The sequence below is a fragment of the Rhinolophus sinicus genome, linkage group LG09 (assembly GCF_036562045.2).
Source record: "Rhinolophus sinicus isolate RSC01 linkage group LG09, ASM3656204v1, whole genome shotgun sequence".
NCBI lineage: Eukaryota > Metazoa > Chordata > Mammalia > Chiroptera > Rhinolophidae > Rhinolophus > Rhinolophus sinicus.
Window position 1 is genome coordinate 28,700,448 of NC_133758.1, and position 14,541 is coordinate 28,714,988.

Here is a 14,541-nt window from a genome sequence, read left to right on the forward strand (position 1 = left end):
GAGTTTGTGCCCTACCTCAAACTCAGGTTGATCTTCAGTTTTTAATCATTCAACACACTTTAATTGAATATCTCCAAACTGGGGCAGAAGGGTGAGGGTGGAAGAAAGCTTAGGCCCCAGATCAAGACATAACCATATATCTTTATGAGCTGTGTGCCCTTGGTTATATTGGTTAACTTCTCTGAGCCTTGGTGGTTTATTGTTTGTAAAAGGGAAATGGTATTGCTAACCTGGAGGTCTTTAAAAAAAAATTGTAACATCGGAAAACAAATGCTTTTAAAGTCTCTAGTCAATAATAGCCTAAATAAATGATTATAAAATAGTGTTCATAGGCCTCAGTCTATGGGCACAAATTAGTTACAGTAAAATAACTTAGATTCCACCAGCTCTGTTTACCACCTCGTCATGTAGGAACTCTGGACCCCTAAAAAGCTCACGACACAGTTTCTCTGACATTTTCACATGTGCTAATCATTAACTGTGAATAAATGCTGCAATCAATTTCATATCTGCCATCCCACTCCTGTCCCTGCCCCATCAACATCCACGCAGAAAGAGTATTTTTCATAGAGTTGCTCTTTCTGTGCCTGACTCCTTTAACCCCAGGGGGATGGTGATTTCTCTCCCTGAAGATTCCCAGATTTGAACACGCATACCCAGACCTCTCTTAATCACACTTAGATTCTATCTGGGACACCCCCACCCCAGGAGAGACTATCATTTCTATTAATCTATTGTCTTGTCCAGCAGCACTGTCCCCAGAAACACAGGCACTCACTCTCCAATAGGAGAAATAAGTTATTTGCACATAAGTGAAACACAATACACTTGGCCTAAAGAATGCATGGCATAAATATAACATAAACAAAGTTGAGGGGAAAGGGAACCCCATGTGTTGGGACTACCAGGGAGAAGTTCAAGGAGGGGGAATGGGTTCTGATCTGGATAGAAAGGGGAGGTAAAATTGAGGCAGAAAGGGGGCAGGATAAAACCTTATGGCATTGGAGACTGGTGGAGCATTTCTCTAGAGCAGAAGGCAAGTGTGAAGGGATATTACAAAAGTGCATTGGCCACAGGTAAGGAAGAAAGAAAACTATGGTGATAGTGGTGATGACGCAAGTGATGCTGTGGTGATGATGGTGGTGGTGCTAACATACTGCTCTCTTTTATGCTCATCTACCATCAGTAAGACATTTGTTTCCATCATAACATTTGTTCTACCCTGAACTGTTCATACTTCCTTTTTGGTTCTTATTGTTATTCATATACAGCATAGTGATGTAGTGGTAACAAGTGGAAGTAGATGGGTCACATAGCAATGTCCTCCCATAATATAACACCATACCCTGACCAAAATAAGCAGAAAAACTGGTTAGTGATGTATAGTATCAGGTAAAACTGGTATGTCCCTTTATAAGAGAACACGTATATTTTATCTTTGATTTTAGTTTCCATATTGATGAAACATTTATAATAATATTTCACTATTAGAAAATAATTAAAACTGACCTTTTTTCCTCATTTACATAACTAGTTTCATCAACCCCAATATTTCATGACCTGTCACATTTTGGGTAGTTTTGATGTTCCTACTACCTGAATGTTGCCATTTTTGTTACTGGGATATGGGAACAGTAGTGGTTAGTGAAATCTTATAATTAGGCTGAAATAACATTGTCATATCTTCCGGTCACCATTTCTTCTATGCTGCAGTTGTCCAGAATTGGGAAAGATATCCAAAAAGCCATTCGTTATTTCTTGTGGCATTACACTTTTCGTGGAAAGATGATGGAATGAATCTCACACATCTGTTTACTTTTCTAATAAGGATCTAAGGGAAAGAAAGTCCAAGAAACGGAGCTCCAGTAGTGAACTTGTGTGGCAGTAAGAAAGTCATTCAGATATCTTAAGGGGGCATGTTCTAGAAAGAACAAGCATCACTGCCGTGTAGAAGTTATTGGTAACAAATTCAGGTCCAAGACGCGTAAGACGGTCCGGTCCCTATAAGATCTGTGGGAGGAATGTTGTAGAAAGAATTCTAGCACTGAATGGAAGCTTCAAAAGGATCAGCTCAAGGGGATTCCCACATCTATAAATCTCTGACAATTTCAAGCAACTTGTCTATCAGCCAAGGGAAAGATATTTTCGGCTCCAGATATTTGTGCAAATTTGTCAAACAATCGGAAATAGGAGGCTGCCTGTCACACATCCACAGGAGGCTAGAACCAGGCCTGGGGTCTCTAACATGTAACTTTAGTAAAGTGTGCTAGGGCTGCACTCAAACATTCTTTACAAGCACAAGTTGTTAATATTGAGGAAGGTAATCTATGAGTTTAGTGAGCACGTTAAATAAATGTTTCTGGTTCGTGAGACTAACCATGAATTCTGTTTTAATACATGGCTAATAAAATGAAGCTCAATGTGTGAACACATTTGTAGTTAATATATATTTTTTAAATTCCTTAATTCAGAAGGCCACAGCTGACTGATGAACAATAACTTCAACTTAATAAATGCTGATATTGACCAATAAAAAATCAATAGCTGGCTACTAAAAGAAAATACAAATATATCACATTTATTTAATCCGATTACATATTACATTTAAATTACTTCCAAAATATCATATTTGCCAAGAAAGTAAAGAACACCGAATGTTTAATTAGAGGTATATTATCAGTGTGGCCATTATTCAGAACCAATTTCCACAAATAAATATATAAGAAAGAAAAAAGGGAGAAAGAAAGAGATTTGCTTCCCAACTCAGTGGGCACAAAGTCAATGTTGTATATGAGAAAGCATAATATGGCTTGCTTACCCATAATGAAAATGTAGGTGACACATTCATGGTACAATGGTGGGATATTACAAAAAAAATTACATCTCCACACATACATATGCACATGCGTACAGACACACACACACACACACACACACACACACACACACACAAACATTTAGGGATGAGCATTTAAAAAGTTCAACACTCTTGAAACCACTAGAATTCAATTTTCTGAGTTGAACCTATGTGTCTAAAACACTGTTGGGGGAGGAAAACTAATACAGGTTATTATTACTGGTTACTAACATGAATGTGAATTAGTTTATCAATGTAATAATCATCACCAGGTAGGACATATTGAATTGGGAACTTTTTAATACAAACAAGGGAATGTACAAGTTGTAAAACATGCACGTTTAACATGGTTAAGATGGCACAACATGGTGCCTGGGGCTTTATGGTACTGCAGAGAGGCATTTATTTCAATGTTTTGACCCACGCTTGATCTACAGACCAAAATCATTATATGTCTAGTATATTTAAATGGCTTGTTATGGGCTCTCCACAATGTGATTGCCTCCTGGATTTCCTGCTTGGCAAATACTATCACCATCTATTTCTCATGCCTAAGACCCTCTCTCTCATGAAACCCTTCCTCATGTCCTCTCCATTCCACCCACTGCTATCTCTTAATTCAATGTTCTCCTCCCAATCCCCATATTCAATCATTTATCATTTGGATTATTGCTTCCCTACTTAATTTCATAGTATTACCAGAGTGATCAATTTGAAATCCTATCAAGGTTCCTTATTTCCTTGGGCAGAAGAAGGTATGGTTTGGCTGGAATAGTAATGGGAGAAGGGATAATGGTGGATGTAGTAGGAAATAAGACTGGTTAAAGCATTAGGTTTGGATAACCAAAAAAATAAAAATAAAAAATGACCAGTCAGAATTTTACCTTAGGATGAGGCCCATTCTTTCACTAAGCAGTCAGGGGATCTAGACACTCAAGGAACAATTTCACAATATGCCTAAAATTACCTGTTTATTAAGAGCTAAGGAACAACCTGAGACCACAATATAAGTCTGTCTGGTGAGAGGTAGATGGAAGCATGCTGCTTCATCATAAAGTTCAAGGGGACTCACTCCTCCTATGCCCCTTCCCAGCCTCAAAGCTTGGGGCAGGTAAGTTCAGGCATACTTGCAGGGACAGAGAAAGTAAGACAAATTTCCAGCTTCACAGAGCGTATTGTGACCTAAATTATCTACTCAAGTCTTCACTTAGCAAAGATCAAGAGAAATGAAGAATCATGGCTTGCTTACCCCAAGACTTTGCCCAAGAATGAGAAGTGAACTACTAAGGAAAAAATTTTAAATTTGGTACAGTAACCTGCCTATTTATAAAATCTGATACCGTGTATGCTCTAGGCTCTGATCCACCTGTCAATGATAGGATGGTTAAGAAGAGTGGGCAGAGGGTATGGAAAGAGGGACAGAATTTTCCTTGTCTTAACTGCTACTGCTATGCCCATCACCATCCTTGCCACTAGGAGCCACCACTTATGTGCGCTCACCCCAAACAATGAAGCCAAACACTGCAGGAAGCCTTACCTCATCTATTTGTATTAAGTCATTCAATCCTCTCAAAATGTCTACATAGTGGGCTCTACCTATTAATACTACTTTTTTCAGATGAAGGGATTAAAGATTAATGAGGTTGAATAGTAGGGCTGAATGTAGACAGATATAGATATTTAAGGGTTTTACACTTTGGGGCAGGAGGCAAGGAGAGGAATGGTAGAGCCAATCAAGGCAGCAGGAGCAGTGAGAGAGGCCCTAGAAACCTGCATTGGAGGGATGATTTGGCCAGAGAGTGTGTCTGGGCATATGACATGATAAAGGGTGTGGTTCTAGAGAGAGTCTGTTAAGATGGGTCAAGAGAAAATCCAATGGAGATGGAGAATCAAAGTAACAGGAGATTTTCTATGTCCTGAATCATCTGCTTGCTAGGGGAAGCTCTCCAGCAGGAAATCAAACTGATTCTCCAAGTGGTGGATCAGGTCAGGATCTCCATCCTTTGACATCCAGCATCTCAGTACACTGTGCCTTGTCCTGAAAGAGCCATGCCATCTCAGCCTGCGTGGCTCCCGTGCCCCCCTCTGGGCTCAAACCTTAGCAATACCCTCCCACAGCTTCAAGTTGCACTAAAAGCATCTTGAAGCCTAAATGCTAATGTGTATTAAAATGGCTGAAGTACTATCTCTAGTCTCGGTTGAATTGAGAAATACCCAAACTTCGGTCTCCAGTGCAATGAACTGATTGATATCTGCTGCGTTAAAGGGCTTTAAGAACAACAAGAACACTTTGAGGACTCCCTATGTTCCCCATTTGGTCACTGTGCCTGCAATTCTCCGATTAAAATGCCTACTTTCAACTTATATGGAGTTCTCTTTTGTAAGCAAAGTGTAAATCTCCCTTGGAGGAGCTGTGGTTTGGACTGATTTGGGATCATTTGTAGCTTGTTATAAATGAAGGATCTGAAAGCAAGTACTGAGAGAGGAACTCGGAACCTGAGGGAAAAGAAAAACTGGAGAGGGAGTAATCTTGGGGACACAAAAGACAGACTGTAATGATGTCTTAATTCTACACACCCTTTCTCAGGAGAAAAGTCTTCAGTCTTCTTTATTCATTCAGTGCATGGACCTCTAGGCTCATTCCTGTTTACCCTGGTCATATAGTAACATTTCTGTTAAACAAACCAAGGAGTTTGTAAGAAGGAGGTTTTAGTCAATAAAATCAATATCCATAACTAAAATTTAGTTATTTGTATATTTTATTTCAAACATATATATGGAATAATCTATCTATTATGTACCACAGCAAGGGTACACTACGCCTGCTTCTTCCTCCACCATGGGGAGAGGTCATAACGTTTTACTTGCTCATCATAGACCTGCCTGTCCCCAGGGATCTGTGGGTCTTTTCTGTTTTTCCTAGACTTGGCCTCAGCTAAAGCTTGGAGGAATCTAAATAAATCATAAAATACCTTCATAAAAATGGTTGGTCCTGGTGAAAGATGAATTATTAGGCCAGTTTGAACAAAGAGAAATCACAGGAAATCCTCACACCCTGACCCTTCCCAAAGTACAGCTCTTTCCAGGCTCCTCGTGAGCCTTTTCCTCTCCCCAGCTGCCCAATGTGTCAGCTGCCAGGAGAAAATTATCTCTCAAAGTCCATCAGGCTGAAATGTCAGTGAGTAAATGGATCATGCCACAGAGGGACTCTGGCATCTAGAAAAGCAATTGTGCAGGGTGTGTGAGACCTCTGTTCACCCCTGAGTCTACCATGCACCGACTGTGGGACAGTGGATGAGGCATGCCACTTCGTATTTGTCGAAGCTCTTATTTCCAAGTGACAATCATTCAACCCAAGCTTGTATGTGTAGAAAAGTACCTATATTGACTTGTGTGACTGGGAGGTCCAAGGGCTGGGGACTACTTTAGTCAGAGCTGGATCCAGTAGTTGAAATAACGTATTTATCCATTCCACAAATATCGATTGGGGGCCTACCTTAGGTCAAGAGGTGTTCTAGGTGCTGAAGACACTACAATGAATAAAACAGACCAATCTCTAAATATATAGCATGACAGATAGTGATAAGTGCTATGGAGAGGTATAGGGTAGGGTTGGGCAGGATAGGAGTGGTGTTTTGTTTTGTTTTGTTTTGTTTTGTTTTGTTTTGTTTTGTTTTGTTTTGTTTTGTTTTGTTTTGTTTTGTTTTGTTTTGTTTTGTTTTGTTTTGTTTTGTTTTGTTTTGTTTTGTTTTGTTCTTACTAGGTGGTCAGAAAAGGTGATGTTCAGGTGGAGGCCTGAAGGAAGCCAAGGCTGAAGTCTTTCAGGAGATCTATCACTGCCTTCCTCTCTGTTATAACCTCCACCATGTCTTTTGGCTCTGTGTTTTTGTTTTCTAGTTTTAATCTCAGCAGGGTCATTCCGCATGGATGCAAAGATGACCATGGGAAATTCCCGGCCCACATGGTCCTGCCAGCTTGTCTCTGAGAAGGAGAGACATCCTATCTTTCAAAGCGTCTCCATCAATCTCTAAGTAATAATATCATTCTGGACCCTTCATCAGAGGAATGGTATATTTTGATTCATCAGGCTGGATCACATGTACAGACTTGGGGCAGGAGAAGCAGGGCTCAGTGAGTGACAGACTCACCAGATGAATAACACTAGTACAAATAGAGATAGGGGAAGGAACATTGGTCATAGGAAAATAATAGGTATACCGTGTTTCCCCCAAAATAAGACCAGGTCTTATATTCATTTTTGCTCCAAAATATGCATTAGGGCTTGTGTTCAGGGGATATCATCCTGAAAAATCATGCTAGGGCTTATTTTCCGGTTAGGTCTTATTTTCTGGGAAACACAGTATTATACCATTGTTCCTCAGTGTCCTTATCTGTAATAAGAAAATAAATATGACTAAATGAAGAGTTAAAATGCACACTAGAAATAGCATATGTCAAGTGTCATATATACTGACTTTCTCCTAAGAACTCCGTGGGCCTTGGCCGTGCTCTGTGTGTCTCTTGCTGGGGGCAGGAGAGTGAGGGAGGCAGCAATACAGGTTTCTTCTACCCTCCTCTGCTCTTAGTAGCTGCCACAACTCACTCTATCCTTTAGGGGTCTTACCCCCAAGACTGGCATGCATCTTCCACATTCCTCCCAGCACCCCACTTCTTTACCACCACTAAAAATAAGCACTCATGTCCTTTCTTTATGAGGATTATATTGCTAATAATTCAGGGGAATAGATATGGGGATATCAAAACCATAAACAACTGAAAGCTATAAATGTTATCATATATTACAAAATCCTTATATCTTTGATCTCAGGCCTGAAAGTTATATACAGTAATAAATGAAAGCCAGCTCTCTGCCCTTATTCTCTAAAAAAGGCTTCACTTAAACTCAGCTTCTTTTTCTGAGACCCCTGTCCTCTGCTTATGAAGAAGGCCCCAACGTCACAGCGTTCTCTCTCCCCAGCATGTATACCTCAAGGTCAACTCAACTCAGGACATTTCATGTTCTTTTACCTCAAAATGTTGATCTTTGGGAGTAATGCTGAGAACGGGGAGGAGGAGATGAACACAGGAAATAAATCATAGGTCTTAGTCACTGACTGGACGGGGGATGCAGGAACCAGGGAGAGGAGGAAAGCGTGAAGAATGACAACTAGATTCTGATAAAATGACAAGTCACTACAGGAAGAAAGTCTGGGAAGGAACTAGTTCTGAAAAGTTGGAGGTATTGAGCCTTTTTGGATAAGTAGAGGGAGTTGCATGTGGGACCTCCAGGTGAACTGCAGTGGTAGCCATGGACAGAGAGAGTCAGATTCGATTGGACTCTGCAGAAGGAAAGAAGAGGACCAAGGAATACCACATGGCCTGCGCAGAGCAAAAGGAGTCCAGATAGGAGGAGAATGAGAATGATTTGTCTGATTGTGTATGTTCACCGAGGGGACATCGTCCATACAATCAGTGTGGACAGCACTGTCTGTATCATACACTGTCTTTGTCATCACGGGATCTCCCTTCCTCACATATCTTTCCTCTCCTTCTGCTGCCAAAGGTCAGAGTGCCAGAGTACCCTCCTTCTCCTCTCTCACTTACAGGACTCTGGGGGTGACTGCTGCTCCTGGAACACCCTCTTCATCTCTCACAAGCATGCACTCTTAGGTCTGCATTTTATGCTCTGGACTACTTTCTTCTCCTCAAACTCTGCCCTAAGTCTCATGTTCTCTGTCCCTGCTTTCATATTTTTCAATAAAGGGGTATGGACACACAGAGGAAGTCCATGACAAAGAGACTCCCCAAATCCTCTCAAAATTCCACCATATTGACTCAGTTTCTTGATATAACTCGGCTCAGGGCTGAGCAAAACTAGAATGGATGCTGCAGCTACATCAGGGGCTGAGCTGTGGCCAAAAGGAGCCGAGCAGTACTTGCGCACTCCCTCCTAAGTCCATTTATTTTCTAAACGATCAGCTTGAGTGAGGTAACCCCGGCGATTGTCAGGGAATGGATTACTTGGCTACACATTGCTTTCCACAATGTGAGTGATGGCAATAATTTTACATACCAGTGCTATTTCATGACCATTGCAAATGATGGTGTCCAAATGGAGGGAGAACAGTGTGATTCAGAGTGAGGCATGGCCCAGGGACAAGCACGGGACCCATTCTGCTTTTCCCCTGCGAAATGTCTCCCCTGGGCTTGAAAGTGACGTTTATCAGCAAACAGTTATTATTACTGTTTTATTATTGCCTCAGTTAGCATTTATATGGCACTTTGTATTTTCAAGGTGCTTTTCAATCATTTTTATTAGTGAGAGAGGGCAGATTCTCAGGCACAGGTAGAAGAAGTAAGAGGCTGGGTTTTCTTCAGAAAAGGAAAGATGTTTCTGCAAACAGACAGTCATTCTGCTCTCTAAATTTGACTTTTCAAATGGTGGTTGAGAGATATAGAAATCATTTGTGCAGTAATTATCCAATAAAAAGTCACTAAGCCAACTGAAATGCCAGGGGAGAGATTATAAATGCCACGCTGCTCTGCAGTCACAAGAAGAGAAATTCATTCATTCATGCATGTATGCATGTAATTCATTCATCATCATTTACTGGGAAATGAACGCTTTCCCCCTACACCATGGCTAGGCACTGGAAGAAATGGATAGAAAGTCAATTCATTGCCTTTAGCTTAAAGGATTTGAAATCATAATTTGGAATATAAAACACAGTTGCATCAGATACTTAAGACCATGAAGTAAATAGAGCTGATTTAAAATATAAGAGGGATTTAGAGAAGGAAACTGTATGTGTTTGGGCTGGAGTATTCAGAACAGACTGTCTCACAGAACGTGGACTTGAGACAGACTATGCATAACTCAAAAAAACCTTTTGGAGAAGTGACCTAAACGGGATATGATCCCTGTTCCACAGGAATTTACAGTCCAAACAGTTGAGGTGGCAGTGTTCTCATATTTAAAAAGGGCTCCACAAGCAGATATTCTAATTAGTGGAAAATATATGACATTCTTTCAGATTTCAGTGGGAAGAGCCACAGCCCAAACTGGGATGAATTTTAGTTAAATGAGAACTTGTGTCAGCTAAAGGTATTGAAGGATTTCTAGGAGAGACATCAACACTTCAAGTTCAAGGAGAAGGCCCTTTGAAGAGGGCACCTTTTATTGAAGGTGGTCTCCACTCAGTAATCCAAGCATAAACATACCACTCGAGATGTCTGAAGACGTTCCATATCTTAAGTGCCATAAAAATCCTTCCTTTCTACCTTTTCTCCCCATCCTAATCAACAATGTATAAAATTCTAAGACTGAATGGTCGAAAAGTTTTCAGCCAATATGCCAAATTAAATTGAATATTTGGTATAAAGAAAGTGTAAATTATGCTTACTCTCAGTCCTAATACCTTTAATATAATGAATCTATGAACAGTTATCTCTTAGTTAGTATATGTCCAGACTTGAGCTAGTATCTACAGTAGAGTTTTAGGGGGAAAAATGACTTCTGGCTCTTATGAAAATTACTATCTTGTAAGTAGAACTTTGGAGTGTCAGGAGTTTAATGCAAATGGCTCAAAGATAAAACCAGGTAACTGTGAGAACGTAGGGGAAGGGAAGGTGATAAAGGTCATGATGCTCTTCCTTTTGATACAAGTCACAGAATGGAGTCCAAGAGAAAATTATGTTGGAAAGAATGGAAATTTGGAGATATCATTTCAACTTGGTACCAAATGCACAATGCAAGAAGAATTTTAGAACTGAAAAAAAAAAAGAAAAACGTGTGTATTTACAAAGTGATAGCTACATTCAAAATTGGGAAGAGTACGAGCACAGTTTCCGACTTGCTCTCTAAGTGAGCACGTCTTTCCTACCTCTCGTCTCCTTCAGTAGATACTTGCTTTGAGTTCTGATTTCTCAGATTTTGCAACCCTGGTTTCCTTTCAAAACCCAGCATTGGTACACTGTGGTGAGGGGGAGGCAGGGCTACTGAATGCCTAAGCATTAGAGCTTTGAAGACATCTCTTAGTTACTAATATGTGACCTTAAGGAAGTACATTCACTTATATAACCTTGATTTCTCACTGTATTTTGGGTGTAACTACCTCACTGGGCTGTTTTGAGGATGAAATGAGAATATTCAACACATAGTAAGCAATTATTAAATGTTATTCTTTCAATTATAGTTTGAATTTACCCCAAAGCCACAAGATTTTGCTGTTTAAAGCCCTTTCAATATTCTAGTACCTTCCAAATTGATGATGAAATCAGTCTTAAAAACAAATCTTTACTAGTCTATTAATACCATTTACAATAGTTCACATTTATTTAGTGCTTTAATATTTACAAAACTACAACATATACTCATTTAAAACCTCAGATGAAGTTTATGTTTAGCACAGGAGCAAATTATGTTTTATAGAAAATTAAGTAATTTGCCAAGTCACACAGCTACTGATAAGAGGAGCCGGGCCTTGTATTAGGTATTTGGAATTCAAGTCTTATATAATTTTTCTTACTTTGTACTATCTCTCCATCTATATATGTATGAATATTAATATGAACTTATTTAGAACGATGAGTAAGTCACACAACTACACCTTCCCTCCTCTCCTGGGAACATATATTTATTTAAGAAGGAACTTATATTTTATAATTCCAAGTAATTTGGTTCTAATGATTAGCAATTTTAGAAAACAAGTGAAGGGAATATTTTGGAAGGAAATGAAGGTTGTAGACACCTATAATTCAATATGTCATGTATATATGTCATGTAGATACCTTTAATTCAATATGTCACTCCCATGATAAGAGTGAAAACAATTTTATCCATAAAGCACCTGCATCTGTCTATATGCAGCAGAAAAGAGGGATGAATGATCCAAATTTTGTCACAGGCACGTCAAACCATTTTTGATACTGGAAAGAGCAAAGGGCCCAGCCAAAAGCTTTTCTAGCATTTCTACATGAAATTTATAGTCTTACCCAATAGTCCAATCAATAAACTTGAGTAGGAGCCAGGAAATGAAGAATTTCTATTTGCTGGAAACTTTTTGATTTGTTCTATTATCATAATTGATGACCTGGAATCAAGAACTTACTCAACCAGAATATCAAACATCTCATTCTCGCATAGACAAATGCCTCTGGAAACCGATTAGGAAAGTGTTGTTGATTCACTTAGCTTTTCCCTTCACCGGTAGAGTCCTACTTCTTTTCCCTGCTTGTCCATCTGATTTAAATGCTACTCCATAGAAATGTGTGTGTGGTGGGGCAGAGGGAGGCTTCTGGAGGGGATTTTCATAGTCTGTGTGTTCAGAAACAGCTACTTGTTCATCAAAGCAGGGTGACAGAGAGAGCATTTATGAACCTTCCCTCTGAAAGAACTTTGCTGTCTCCAAACAGATCCTGTTCTATATCCCAAATGTCAAATGACCATGGTATTCAATACAACTGCATTTGTTTCTCATCATTCTTGAGCACCTCTCTCATCTGGTAATTCCTCAAGCATACCAAGCTCATGTCCACCTTAAGTCTTTGCTCTTGGAGTGAACCCAGCTTATGACTCTCTACCTCCAGATTTCCCCCACTGACTCCTTTTAAATTAGGTTTCTACTGAAACAGAAGCTCTTCAGAGAGGGCTTCCCTGATATCTCTAGCTATATTTCAACCTCAGGTTCTTTTTGTCATATCACCTTGTATGGTTTTATCTAATAGCATTTATTACTCTCGGAAATGATCTTAATCATTTGCTTACCAGTTTAACATTTACTTCCCTGCACTTGAAAGTTCCACACAAGTAAGGCATTATCTTCAGCTCCAGATTAGTGTCTGGCATGTAGTACATACTTCAGTAATATTTGTGAAAGTAAAGAAGAGAGGAGGTCAGCTTCGTGAATGTTTTTGTGTATATTCTATACTACCACAAAAGTTTTTTAAGCCACTTCTCTTATGTATTGATGACTTATTTCATCGATTATTTTCTCAAAAGAAGAGCCCATGTCTTCTATGTCTATATTATCTTCCATGGACTATTGTACAACTGGACCTCATAAATTCTTGGTGATTGATTAATAATTGAGAGCGAGAAAAGTGGTAACCATGCAATTGAAACCAAAACAACCGTTACAAATCAGAAAAAAACAGGTAGATAAATAAACATTTGGAGGTTATCAGTTGTTGAAAGAAGTACCGTAAGTTTTCACTTCACTTTTGGTTATGTTCTTGGTTGAGAGCATCCAATAAGGAAATATGCAAGTAGAAATAAAGCCATAGATGCAAAACACATTGGAAAGGAAGACTGGCTGGGATGTTGTGAATGGAATGGGATGGAAAAGTGGGAATTATAGAGTAAACTAGCCTCCCACCCTGTTTCCCCGAAAATAAGACCTAGCCAGACAATCAGCTTTAAAGCGTATTTGGAGCAAAAATTAATATAAGACCTGGCATTATATTATATTATATTATATTATATTATATTATATTATATTATACCTGCTCTTATATTATAGTAAAATAAGAGTGGGTCTTATATTAATTTTTGTTCCAAAAAACTCATTAGAGCTGATGTCTGGCTAGGTCTTATTTTTGGGGAAACACAGCATGTGTGCGAGACTGCAAAATGGCCAACACTTTGATAGAAATCAAGAAGTTTAGGTAAACAACCCATTAGGAGTGTGTGTGTGGGGAGGGGGTAGATTTAGGTTTAGAAAAACGGAGCCAAAAATGTTGGCAGAACATACAAGAGAAGATACCCACTCTGTTGGATGAAGTAAACTGACATAGAATGAGGGCAACCACCCTGCCAAATGTACCATTGAAAATCAGGCACTAGAGAACCCTTGTCATTCCTTAATCCCAAGGCCTCAGTATATATTCCCACCCACAAGCCAAGAAAACTCATATTGCCAACTTTTTACTGCACTGCCACACTCAAACATCCACCACACTCAACAAATTTTATACTTTTCACTTGGTCCCACTCAAATCCATGTGGTGTTTTGAAAATATGTAAAGGGAAAGCGTGGCTCCAATATTTTTCTTCTCCTCATAAATATGGCATTTTAAATAAGTTTCATACATATTCATCATTTGCTCTTTCTTTTTTCTAAATGTGCACCTATAGCTTAAGTTTTATTCATATCCTTCTCTGGTTCCCTGGTTTGAATTGGAAAATTGAAATGTAAAATATTAACCAAATAGTAAGGTATCTAGAGCTCACCTTTCAGTGGAAGGCCCAAAAAAGAAATGAAGACAATCTTCCAGTAATTTATAAGCAAGATAGTAAAAGAACACATACAACTTAAAATATATATATATCCATTGAAAGACAGAACATTCTGTAAACAGAACATTTTTGACAAGTGAGAGATTGATTTGTGGATGCAATTTGTGATGTCAGAGTTATTAATTTAAAATGACACTTCAAACACTTACTCTCAAGAATTCTCAGGTGGATTAAACATTTGCCAAAGTTTCTAAAGAACTTGAAGATTCTTACACATTGGTTCCTCTTAGCTACATGTCCAAATGTGTCCAGCACAGATAAACTCCATGTAAAAATCATGATTTTTTTTTCTTCCCCCCCCCCCTTTTTTTAAGAAAAGAAACTGAGCAGGAAATCTCACTTAAACAAGCTGTCTCACAACATTTCTGGCAAATTCTGATTCCAACTA

The 14,541-nt window shown here is 39.1% G+C and overlaps 1 long non-coding RNA gene across 1 annotated transcript in view; it reads right to left on the minus strand.

Annotated features, from left to right (window-relative positions):
- LOC141573067 (uncharacterized) overlaps positions 1-14,541 on the minus strand; it is a 188,218-nt gene that overhangs the window by 146,490 nt on the left and 27,187 nt on the right. The gene's annotated exons all lie outside the window — the stretch shown is intronic.